Genomic DNA, 12,500 nt, shown 5'->3' with positions numbered 1-12,500 from the left:
TTAGTCTAGTTTTTCAATATCATGAGCCCATCTCTTACTAATATATGTCTTGTTATCTGATTGGCTACGAGCCGGACTAACCCGGTAACTATGCTAATTTGAATTTACACCGTGATTCTTGACCTCACAAAAGGGGTCTACTCAGGAGAAGCAATCGTGCAGCACGTTTCCTTTTAACCTTCGATCGGCCGTCCTTTTCTTTATACAGGGCGGAAACGGTACGCCTGCCGCCCACCTGTCAAGAGGGATGTTATCATGTGTCATGCTATAAATGTGAGCCAATCAGATTATACCGGAAATTACCTGCACGTTGTGGTTCAAGGAAAGACGCGACGAAAACAAAATAGAACTCTAGCTGGAATTTCTGCGAAGGCAGACTTTATCCATACAATCAAAGGTATTTCTGCAAATCCCGCTTGACAGTTGGTGCGGTTTCTCTGTTCAAACCATCAAGGAACAAAGAATTTCAAAGTAAAATCGGAGAAAAACTTGAAGCCGAATACTTCATATTATCATTAGGCGTAATCAACAATACAATGAACTTTATTTAAACTCGATTATTTGAGGTGACAATAAAGATGCTAATATCACTGTAATATGAGGTGAATGTCTAGTTTTCCAGAAGCAGCTACTCAACTATCATTTTGGGAGAAGTGTGCCACTAAACCATTGTTCAGCGCTCCCGTAAACGATGTCGAATTTCTGTTAAGTTCGGCTGACTCCAGGAATGTGGCCGCACTAAAGTTCTATTCTGTTCTTTTTGGAACTTTGTTGCTTCCAAATTTATTCCAAAGGACTTACCACAACTACAAACGTTTTCGAGTCGGTGGAAGTGGAACGATGCATTTATTTCTAGAATTTTCGGGACTGTAAATAGCACTATTGCCAAATCCCGTAGGAAGTACAACTATAATGTCTTCTTTCCGACAAACCATTCTTCGGATGCATTCTCTCTGCCCTTCCTTTAAAGATATTTGAAAAAAAAATCTGAAGTCGAAGCAACAGCAGCTGTAAACAGAGCCTAAACATCATTCCTATTCAAATCCTTCTCGGCGGCCATAATTTGATCAGTTGTCAACCAATTCTGTAGGCTCCAAGGCTTCATTTTTCGCGCGCTTTCTGTGGCTTGACGCGGCTACACGACCATTCTACGTGAACTATAGTTCTTATAGAGTCAACGCTTTTCGTGTGCTCAGGTGGAAAACGGTTTGGAAAATGCTTTCGCTCTGCATTTTTCGCTGGTTTCAATCCAGTTTCACACATCATGGTAGCTGTGGTCCACACTGGCGGCTACGCAGTTATTTAAGTCAAGCATCGGAGGGATATAAACTTAAAGCTAAGTGTTTATTTTTAATTTCCTTAGCGCTACCTTTTTCTCTGTATTGCAATTTTTGGCATATCTTTAGAAACTCTGATAAGGTTATATGATGCCTGGAGGACCTATGACTAGAACAGAAACGAAAGGAGAGCGAAAGAGAACGACAACGACAAAACAATACCAGTAATAGCTCATACTTAGTGGAAGAAGTTACTCCACAAATTCTTTCCTTGTGCACTCCACCGTTTGTTATTTTCAAAAAGTGGTATAATCGGTCTTTCCTTAATTTGTTCAGGAATGAAAATGGATTTTTTTCTGTCAACTGGAATTTTAATTCCACTTGACAGACAACAATTATCAATAATTAACAATTATCTATACTCTTTTGGACATAAACAGAAAATTGATTTGTTTGTTTTGCTTTAAAATGCGAGTGAACATGTGCTTTCACTAACCCTACAGGCAGTAAGAATAAATAACCAGGGAGCTCCGCTTTAGGCTTGGCTAAATCTATATATTATTTATTAGTTCTTGTAGCCGATATTAAAATCAAGCTCTTACAATGATTCACTGTGAAGCAATTTGAAAATTACATCTTCTGTATTTTTTATGTTGAGCGAGCGAAGCGAGTAAATAGGAACATAATCGGGATAAAAAACAACCATACTTTTCGAAATCTCGATGTTTTTTTGGATTTGCTGGCAAAATGCATTGCGGAAAAACTTGAATGTTATGGAGGAGCCTCGCTTTCAGAAGGAGTGGCAAAACAAAGGTGAGTTGTACTTAGGCCTCATCTTTTAGTTCAGATCCATCCCTTGGTAACTCGACCTACCTATGCTTGAACATAAATGTTTTGATCGCGGGCAGAATTTTACAGTTGTCGGGGTACGGGAAACTCTCTTGCAAGCATCAAAACATGTAATCTCGTCATGCATGATATATAGTTAATAATATTGTAATCCAATTGATTTTGGGGAAAAAAAGGTCTTAAACCTATGGGGTTTGTAATTTAATAGTAATAGCAGCAGTTTCACCAGCAACCTTTGTGGCTTCCCTAATGGTGTTTTTATTAGAATCCGCCTTACAAGAAGGGGTTCCTCTCCACTAACTAAAACATTCACTAGTCAGCAGGTATTTTGTGGGAAATTATGTGTGTGTGGATGGTCAGTTGAGGAAAAATCATAGACAAAAGTTAAGGTTAGTCTGTAAAATGAGGGGGAGAAATTCACAAAGCAAACTCTCAACCCCACAATAAGGTAAACAAATGAAACAAACTCTGTGTGAAATTAAAAACGTTAGTTGCAGAAACAGCCAGATAGCACATGTAATCGAGTAGGAGTGAAAACAGACTGAACTTCGGGGTGGATGAAGATGACGGACCCCATGAAGATCTGAACGAGTATGAACTGAGTGAGGAATCTAGTGACTCTGATGAAGGCCATTAAGAATCTGATGAAAGTTTTGATGCAGATGACAACAATTCCGAGGGCAGCAAGATGAATTAGGGACGTGGACAAATTTTCTCTTAGGGGTGCAACGTTGCGATATAGAAGGGCGGTGAGGTTCAATATTTGACTGCTGTTTTAAGTAAGTATCTGTTTATTACCACATTTAACCTTTGCACAAGTTCCTAGCTTCCTCGCATGTCTTAGACCAAGATTAAGCATTCCAGTCGAATCTCCAAACTGTCAGGTCTTAGTTATCAAATAGAAATGTTTAATTAGAGATTTTCGATTGAAGTTTCCAGAGCTATAGCTTTTTGCGATTGCAAAATTGCAATTCCAGAGAGGACTTGTGTGCAAATTCTCCTAAGTTAACTTGGCTCCCTTACCGACCATTACCAACTACTTTTCCTCAGAAAATGAGTCCACAGAGTCTGTGCTCGAGAGAGCGGCAGAAATAAAGCCTATGATTTAACCAGATACTAAAAAGATATGAAGGCTTTAGACAAGTCCATGACTTTCATAAATACTTTGATGAAATAATGCACCTATCTATGTTATGCCCGAGGGGATAGGGCGGGGGGGGACCACGAGATGGTGGGAACTTTGAACGTGCGTGCGCGCCCCACGTGGGGAATTTTAGGAAATTTTGAACATAAATGTTGGCCCCGGGATCGGGAAGTTTGAACAATGCTAAAAAATGATGGCTCCAAGGTCGGGAAGTTTGAATAATGTTAAAATGACAAAAACAACCAGGGTTTTGAATGCGGGGAGCTTGGATAGGAGTGTTCTGCCATCTTGAAAGTACCCAGAATTCCCAGAGGTTCGAACACGCTTCCACTCCTTCCCGTTGCAATAAATAGAAGAAAGAACGGTAAGATAAATCTATTTGAATTCATCGCATCGTATTAACAAACCATTGGTTCTTTTTATCGATGTACTTGTAAACAAATACAAGTTTTAATTTTTTTTCATGTAATTGTGTATTCATGCTATCCTTGTCTTTCTGTGATGCTTGGTTAATCAAGCGCAGCAGTTTATATAATAAACCTCTTGACAGTTGTGTGCTTAGTTACCTGGCCTTTAAATGAAAGTGAGGCTGAGGTTGACCTTGTTATGATACAGACCTCCCTCCTTTTCATGTTAATGATGTTGTCATGCTAATAAGTAAGAATTTACATTAGAAAAGCAGTGAGGTTTCTATCAAAACAAGGTCAACTCCAGCCTCACTTTCATCCACAGGCCAGGTAACTAAGCACACAACTGTAAAATGGACTATTGTTTTTGCTTTTTATATAAACAACAGGTCCTTTTGGAGTTTGAACAGAACAAAAAAGTTTTGGTGGTTCTTGGTTATTACAGTTCTCTTCAGTATCTTCTGAAACAGGCTTTTGAAATCGATGGGGAAATAATAATCCAAAAATATGAGGCTGATTGGGATGATTTTGTGGATGTCAAGCACATATTCTTTACTTCAGATGGCTTGAAATTCTCGGTCTGGTGGGTAACTTTGAACTCAAAACCTTTTCCCAAGGTGGGGAACTTTGAATTGAAATATTATCCCAAGAGTAAGGCACTTTGCCTCCAAATTTTGTTTCTGATCAAAGCTCCCACCCTATCCCGTGTTCCCCTCCCCCCTCGGGTATAACATTGATAAGTGCATAAGTGTTAGTGTAGTTTGCTCTGTATGCCCCACTTGTCACCATTGTATCGGTTTTCTGATGGTTTTGTATGTGGGTTTCGGTTTTGGATGATTTCTTCTTTGGTTTTGCTGTTTCTAATATACGTACCCCAATGTCCCCCACCTGAGACTTGGCTTGATGATTATCATCATTTTTCCAATATTGTGGGTTACAATTTTTTGCATAAACCTAGAGTCACTTGCATTGGTGGAGGTGTTGGCCTTAATTTACATTGGTGACCATTTAAATTACAAAGAACGTCCTGATCTTGTGTTCCCTGTCAATGGAAGTGCTGAATCTTTGTTTGTTGAAATTAATAGAACAAAAGAAAAAAAGGTAATTGTCGGCTTAATTTTTTGACCGCCAGACTCAAACTTAAATGAATTTCTGTCTGATTTGGACCTAGTACTGGGAAAAATTAAAAGCTTGTATTTTCAATGAGTGATTGGAATTTAAATTAATTAATCATCATTGTCATATTTAGCGACAAGTGATTTCTAAGATTTGTTCTACCTAGGATGTTTTTCCTACTCATTACATGTCCCACTAGAATTACGTACCTGTTGTTCAGGTACTGCTGTAGGTCATGACAACATTTCTATGAACTTAATTAAAGATTCTATTGATAAAACAATTTTCCCTGTTACTAGTATTATTAACTTATCCATCACCTGTGGTATTGTACAAAATCAATTGAAAATTGCTCGAGTTATTCCTTTATTTAAATCTTGTGAACAGGATATGTTTACAAATTACAGACCCGTGTCTGTTTTACCTGCATTCTCTAAAATTCTAGACTAGAGAGTAATGTACAGTCGTCTTCTAAGGTTTCTCAATGTTTCTAAGATTCTCTCTGACAATCAGTATGGTTTTCACAAACATCACTCCACTGCTTATGCTCTAGCTTGTTTGTATGACAAAATCTCTTCTGCTATTGAAAGTAAGGAATATACAGTTGGTTTGTCTAAAGCCTTTGACACCATTGATCATCATATTCTAATTTCAAAACTGAAGCATTATGGTGTTCGATGCACCGCGCTTAGGTGGTTTGAAAGCTATCTAAGCGGTAGATAACAATATGTGGAATTTCATGGTATCTGTTAGGAGTCTTGCCAAATTAAATGTGAGGTGCGTCAGGGCTCTATATTAGGCCATCTCCTCTTTCTGCTCTATATAAATGGTCTGTGTGCAATGTTTCAAAGGTGGTGGACTTTATTCTTTTCGCTGAGGAGACAAACATATATTTTCTCAGAAAGATTTTAATATACTTTCTGAAACCCTGTTGTTTATTGTTTGCTACCGCTCTCCTTCTGAGATAGATTTTATCCCGAAGTTCAAGTCCTTATTGGACCCCCTTCAGTTGGACAAATACCGGGGAGTGTTTATAGTAGGCGATTTCAACTACCCAGGAATCGAGTGGATTGATGGATCTGGATTCACAAATTCTATCACCAGTGAAGATCGAACAACAGTTTGCAAGTCTTATCATGGACTTATATTTATTTCAACTAGTCGACAGACCTACAAGAAAAAAAAATATTCTCGACCTTGTTATAACTAACTCGCCCTCCACAGTATCATCCATCGACTCTGGGCCCTATTTTGCAGAAGCTGGTCTGCCGTCTGACCATTACCCGGTCGTTTTCGACATCGACTTTTCTGGGAAACTTAAGGATTCATATCCTAAATTTTGTTTTGATTTCAAAAATGCAGATTTTGACTCACTGAACAAAGAACTGTCCTTTGTTACCTCTCAGCTCTGGTGTTGAGAATGTCAAATCCCAGGAGGAGTTTAACGAGGCATGGCATCAATGGTGCAGTTTTGTTTTCACTGCCATAGATACACACATTCCCACAGTTTCACGACGAAGTTCAAATAAACCTCCGTGGATAAATAAAGATCTCGCATCAGAAATCAGGAAGAAAAGAACGCTATGGAAACAAGTGAAGTTTTCGCAAAACCAACAACTCAAAGAAAAGTTTCGTAAAACAAGACAGAGCATCAAAAACTGGAACCGGCGAGAAAGGAAAATGTACTTGCAGAAAATAGCAAATGAGGCCTCATCTAATCCGAAGCGTTTTTGGTCTTATTACAGTTTTAGAAACAAAAGAAATCCAATCCCTGACAAAGTTGATTTTTGAGGAACCTCAATTACAGACGACCTGGCTGGCGCTGAAGCTTTCAATGATTACTTTAAATCTATCTTCAAAGATCACGCTAATTGTTCTTTTCCCGACACGACTGCGATGTGCTCTTACATCCCTGATTTGCTAGAAGTGATTCAAGTTTCTTCTGAAGAAGTTGTATCTCTGCTTTCTCAACTTGACACATCAAAAGCTACTGGTCCAGACAAACTTCCTGCAATCATTCTGAAAAACTGTGCAATATCATTATCTTCGTCTTTGTCTGCCTTTATTAATTTCTCCTTAAAAACTGGCCTCTACCTATCAGAGTGGAAGGAAGCCAACATCCCTCCGGTCCATAAGAACGGACCACGTGATGACGTATTAAATTACAGACCTATCTCGCTCCTACCAATCGTATCCAAGATCCAGGAAAAGTGTGTCGCTCGCAAACTTGTCCCTCACATTTCTGATATTCTCCATACTGCGCAGTACGGCTTCCAAGCTGGGGTATCCTGTGCAAGTCAGCTTGTTGAGGTATTCCACGACATCCCTTCTGTCCTTGATAAAGGTAAAGAAACTGACATCATATATCTGGACTTCTCTAAAGCTTTCGATTCAGTTTGCCACGCAAGGCTGCTCTGTAAACTTAAGAACGTTGGAGGTTCAAAAATTACCTTACTGGTAGGAAGCAGTGGGTTGTTATAAATGGTTGTCATTCTTCGTGGGCAGAAGTAAAGTCTGGGGTCCCACAGGGATCCATACTGGGACCCATACTTTTTCTCATCTACGTCAACGACTTGCCAGATGTAATACAGAACTCAAACTTAGCAATGTTTGCTGACGATTCCAAGTGTTTCAAAAGTGTTACCACCGTAGAAGACTCGACTGACCTTCAAATAGACTTGGACAATCTGTGTGACTGGGCTACTCTAAACGAATTAGACTTTCAGCCGAAGAAATGTGTGAATCTTCGTATCTCACGAAAACTCTATAGCTTTGACCGTGTCTACATCATCAACAGAATGGACCAATTAAAGTGCGTGTCATCCCAAAGAGATCTTGGAGTGGCAGTTACAAAAAACTTATCTTGGAACGACCATATTGAACAGATATCAGCAAAGGCTAACAAAATGCTTGGCTTCATAAAGAGAAACTGTTCCAGAGACTTACCTAGTAACGCCCTTAAGGCTCTTTATTTAGCTCTAGTCAGATCCCACTTGGGGTATTGTAGTCAATTGTAGGCCCCTCAGTCTGTTAGTAGAAATATATTACTTATTGAATCCATTCAACGTAGGGCCACTAAATTTCTATGCAAATACCCGAACGCTAGCTACAAGGAAAGACTTGTGCTTTTGAATCTCTTACCACTAAATTACTGGTTGGAATACTTAGACTTAGTCTTTTTCTTTAAGTGTAAAAATGGCTTGCTTGCTGTTGATTTATGCAAATACGTCACATTTGCTACTGGTTCTACAAGGCGTGGCTCCTCTGGTTTAAATTTAAAGTATAACTGCATTCCAAGAACGTCTAGTTTTAGAGATACTTATTGCATACGTATAGTCAATACTTGGAATGCTTTACCCAATAATATCAAGGGCATTACCATTCTTAGTACTTTTAAAAGTAAGCTAAAGGCTTTCTTTTTAGAGAGGTTAAGGTTAGTCTTTGATCAGGATAACATAAGATCTTATAAGATTGCATGCCCAAAATGTCGTAGTATAAGAACTTTAACTGTGTGCTCGTGTTAATTGACGTTTTTCACTCTACTCTAACTGTAACAATTGTTTTTAATTAATGGTTTATGGGGTTGGTTAGGGACATATTTTCACTGGGGGTAGGTTGGGTGGTTTAACCTTGTAGGGGACTTCGTGTCCTTTTGTTCTGTCCACCTAGTATTGCACATTGCATACTGAATTAATCTGTAAATAAATAAATAAATAAATAAATAAATTCTGAAATGTGTAAATTTACACAGTGGTGTCGAGCTAATAAGCTTCCTTTCTTAGTCAAAATACTCTTTGTTGAGCTACACACTTCTTCTTTTCTTTTCTTTTCTTTTGTTTTTAAAATAATACATTTTATGCTGTCCCCAAAATTTCGTATGATGTACCCTATACTGTCAGGAAGCCTATAGTTCGTAAGCCTCTGGCTTCTGTATAGGCTTCCTTGTCATTACCACCTTAAACATATTGTCGTGTATCGTCTTGAAGTTATTATAAATTTTTAGTGTATTCTGTCCTTATTTTTTCTTTTCTTTCATGTGGTTATTGGCAAATAAATAAATGAATGAATGAATAGTGACGTTCACTGTCTCAAACTGTGCATTCTGCATTCTATATAAAGCAAATGAATACTTCGGCAGGTGCTACCATGATAATGACTTACAGTTGGAACCAATTAATTTGCAAAATACATGGCCTTAGGTGTATATATAATTTGTCATTCCTGGTAACATACGCACTCTGCCACACTGTTATTTTCAAGGAGTAGAGTTAAGTCCAAAAAGGGAGTTAAAAAAAAGGTACAAAACCACTCCATTTTTGGAGTAAAATTCACTCCGGTATTGCTTACTCCGTTTTTGGAGTAAAATGTACTCCGGTATTGTTTACCCCTCCTGTGGTGTAAAATTCACTCCAATACAAGAGTAAATTTTATCCTTCTATTGGAGTGAATTGAACTCTTTAAATGGAGTTCAATTTACCCTTAACAGAGTTAAATTAACTCCAAAACTGGGGTGAGACAAAAAGGTACAAAACCACTCCTTTTCAAGAGTAAAATTTACCCTCTTAAACTTTACTCCCCTTGTCAGAGTAATATTTACTCTTTCTTCAGAACACATTCACCCTCACTAGATCTACTGTACCTTCATTTATAGTCAGATTTCTCATAAAACCTACCCTGCGAGCAGAGTCTCTTTCGATCTTCCTAGATAATTCGGGAAGAAGAAAGTAGACTCTGCTCGCAGCCTCCACATTTCGTAATGAGCATGCGTTAAAAATTTAAATGTATTCGGTGTCAGTCATGCGTGACCTGTAGCCACAAAAGCACAAAACGAAAACAAACAGTCGGGATATTTTCCAACAACTCTGGCAAACACACAAGAATCAAGGAATCATTTCATTGGAAAACTCAAGATAGTCCATACTCTTAAAATGCCATTTCATTTTTTTACTGAAAAATTTATAGGTTTCTGTCACACAAGTTTCTGTAACCGACACACATAGGAAAAACTCATGGGAATTCTAACAGTTAAAATTGCCACGCTGTCGTAAATTTCAAAATATTGATGACGCGTGGCGATTGATCATGCGCAAAAATTAAAAAAACAGGTTTGACAAGTCGAAACTGGACTGACTCGTCCAATTCTTTGGATGAGCGGCAAATCAAAGAATGTGGAGGCGGCGAGCAGAGTCTACTTTCCTCTTCCCGACTTATCTAGGAAGATCAAAAGAGACTCTGCTCGCAGGGTACATAAAACCATGAAAAGTTAATTTTTTTTTAAATATTATGCAAAGAAAAGACCAGGTTTACAATGAAGCATCTAATACTGGTAATTTTAATCATAAGATTGCAAAGAATGCACATCGATATGCGTGATAAATACAATCTTTATACACATACAAATACATCACAAAAATCAAAGCTATCTTTATTCTAATTATTTGGGCAATAATAAAATGGCAATCAGCTGAATGTGTTCACGCCTTAAACAAAGATAAATTGAGTGGTTTGTGTTTTGATTACAGATTGCAACAATGAATGGCTGCAAAATAACTTCAATGACAAAAACTAAAGCATACAACATACTTGGATAAATGTGACTCAGTATAACAAAATGGGTTTTATGTACACGTAATACAAGTCAGTTCTTACAGAAAGAAGTCAAACGTAAAAAAATGGAACATGCCTTAGGATAACTGATTCAAAAATTTTGCCATCGTTGACCTTTACCAATGTGTTCTTTTTTTCTCCAACAGAATTGTTTTCAAAAAGAAAAAAAAAACACAGAACTTAGGCTGATAATTTACATTAAGAAAAAAGTAAAAACTTTTTGTTTCCAAAAAGAAGAAAAAAACCCCTGAGATTAAGCTGATAATTAAGAATGCTCCCAGCAAAACAATTACAGCCAATGAAAGTTTTAACAAAACCTTGCTTTCTGCCACAAGGTAAATGTCTCTAGTTCAATTAGTGTGCCAGAAGCAACAATCCTTGCAAATGTTGTTTTTAGAACCTCTCCATTGATTGACTCATCATCCTTAAAAGTAATTAAAGAAAATAATGATTAGTATCATCCCTTCCAAAATTAAGATCATTCGACAATATTTTAACAAAATAGGAAGAGAGCACAAATTTAATACATCCCTAATCCTGAGAAACAAAAGACACCAGCCACCAATTTTGGTGTACCAAATAAATGGAACCACATGTAATACCGGTACTTGCATGAGATTATATCTGTAACATTGTTCTTGATTCATTGAGTAACTCAGTTAACTATCAAATTAATTTTGTCATAATGATAAAAGTACACATATAGTGGTGGAACTCATGGAACAAATCTTGAAAATATTATATTGCCAGATGCTTTGTTTGTCTTCAACACTTTTCCAAAAAAAATTATGTGTGATGGGGTATTTAGAATTATCTCATTTAACAGTATTTCAAATTTTAAACCGAAAGCAGATATTGGGTGAGACAATGGATAAATGAAACTACAGCATCATCTTCCGCTAATCGCTAGGCATTACTAGTCTATACGTACACAGGCCTGTAACTCAGACAGTGCTAAATATAATTATTTTATTGCAGTGACTGTCAAGAATTAGTTGTTAGAGTGTAATTTATGTGAGTTATTTGTAAATATCTATATGCATCACTTGCTTAAAAGCAACAATCAGCTCCTAAGTCTTTCAGACTTTCAGCTGTTTGACTGCATTACAGGTTTTTTACAGAAACATGCCTCAAAGGAATTTTTTCATGGCACCAACCTTTTCTTTTATCTGAGGGTTTTCTCCAACTCCTCTTCCATAGATGATACATGTAGTGTATGCTGCAAGAAGAAGGCATCTTCTTGCCTAGCCTCAGCACTTTCTGTAACCAACTCTCTGTCCAAACTTCCCAGCAATCTTTCAATGAACCAATTCCCAGCTGTACCCACCTCCAATTTGAACTGTTAATCAACAAATAAATATAGAGAAAAGTTTCAGTTTTCTTGGAAAAAATAATTCATAATCTCACTCACATTTCCAAACAAAAATTATTACCGCTACTTACAGATAAAAGATGTCATAAGAATTTCATCCAGATAAGAACACTCAATATCACGTCTCAAAAAAAAAATGCTGGTACATGTAATAATAAAGCTGATCATTTCTAAGGTGTATGACAACTGCAGACTGCCTACAAATAGCGATTGTAAACAGTATTTAAGTCTAAGCACCCATTTTAAATAAAACGTTTAGCTTTCAATAACTGTGAGTTACGGTTAGTTTGGGGTCTGCACTCTGCAAGTGTCAGACACTGTCACTTCTGTTATAACGTAAGTGATTGAAGAGCAGACTCATCAAAATTTGGCTCTCTTTTCTTTAAACGCCAATAATAACAATCTCATGCAGGCATTAACATACTATTTGCATTGAGTACAATAGTTTAAATGACAGCTGAAGCTTTCTGCTTTCTGTCGTCATGTAATTTGCGGTGAGAGCACCCTAATACCAAATCATTTGCTTAACCATTTGATCTAAAGCTTCATTTCTCTTGTGAAATGCATACCAATTTGTTAAAGCACTTAAGCCAAATTAAATGTCCTTGCCTGACAAATTTGGGACTTAAAGGTGCATGTAAAAGGTCTGAATTCTACATAAGCTTACATTAAATTGTCATAAGGCCCGATTCAGACGCCATACTTTTCATGAGCCGAACTTAATACAT

At 37.4% G+C, this 12,500-nt stretch overlaps 2 protein-coding genes and 1 long non-coding RNA gene across 8 annotated transcripts in view; 2 read left to right on the top strand and 1 right to left on the bottom strand.

Moving 5' to 3' along the window:
* Nucleotides 1-613, top strand: part of LOC138003336 (glutamate receptor 2-like) — a 33,674-nt gene extending 33,061 nt beyond the window's left edge. For all 6 annotated transcript variants that reach the window (XM_068849344.1, XM_068849345.1, XM_068849348.1 and 3 more), the window contains one exon: nt 1-613. This exon is cut by the window's left edge and continues 940 nt beyond it. The gene's annotated coding sequence lies outside the window, so the exon portion shown is untranslated.
* Nucleotides 614-2,557: 1,944 nt separating this feature from the next.
* LOC138003337 (glutamate receptor 2-like) overlaps nt 2,558-12,500 on the top strand; it is a 57,879-nt gene continuing 47,936 nt past the window's right edge. Inside the window, exon 1 of the mRNA XM_068849350.1 lies at nt 2,558-2,905. The gene's annotated coding sequence lies outside the window, so the exon portion shown is untranslated. The remainder of the gene's footprint in view (nt 2,906-12,500) is intronic.
* LOC138002841 (uncharacterized) overlaps nt 10,096-12,500 on the bottom strand; it is a 5,308-nt gene continuing 2,903 nt past the window's right edge. Inside the window, exons 2-3 of the long non-coding RNA XR_011123343.1 lie at nt 11,558-11,739; nt 10,096-10,824 (exon numbers count right to left, since the gene is read on the bottom strand). This is a non-coding gene — a long non-coding RNA (uncharacterized lncRNA). The remainder of the gene's footprint in view (nt 10,825-11,557; nt 11,740-12,500) is intronic.

Source organism: Montipora foliosa, chromosome 5 (assembly GCF_036669935.1).
Source record: "Montipora foliosa isolate CH-2021 chromosome 5, ASM3666993v2, whole genome shotgun sequence".
Taxonomy (NCBI): Eukaryota; Metazoa; Cnidaria; class Anthozoa; order Scleractinia; family Acroporidae; genus Montipora; species Montipora foliosa.
This window is presented reverse-complemented; position numbering and strand designations above follow the sequence as displayed.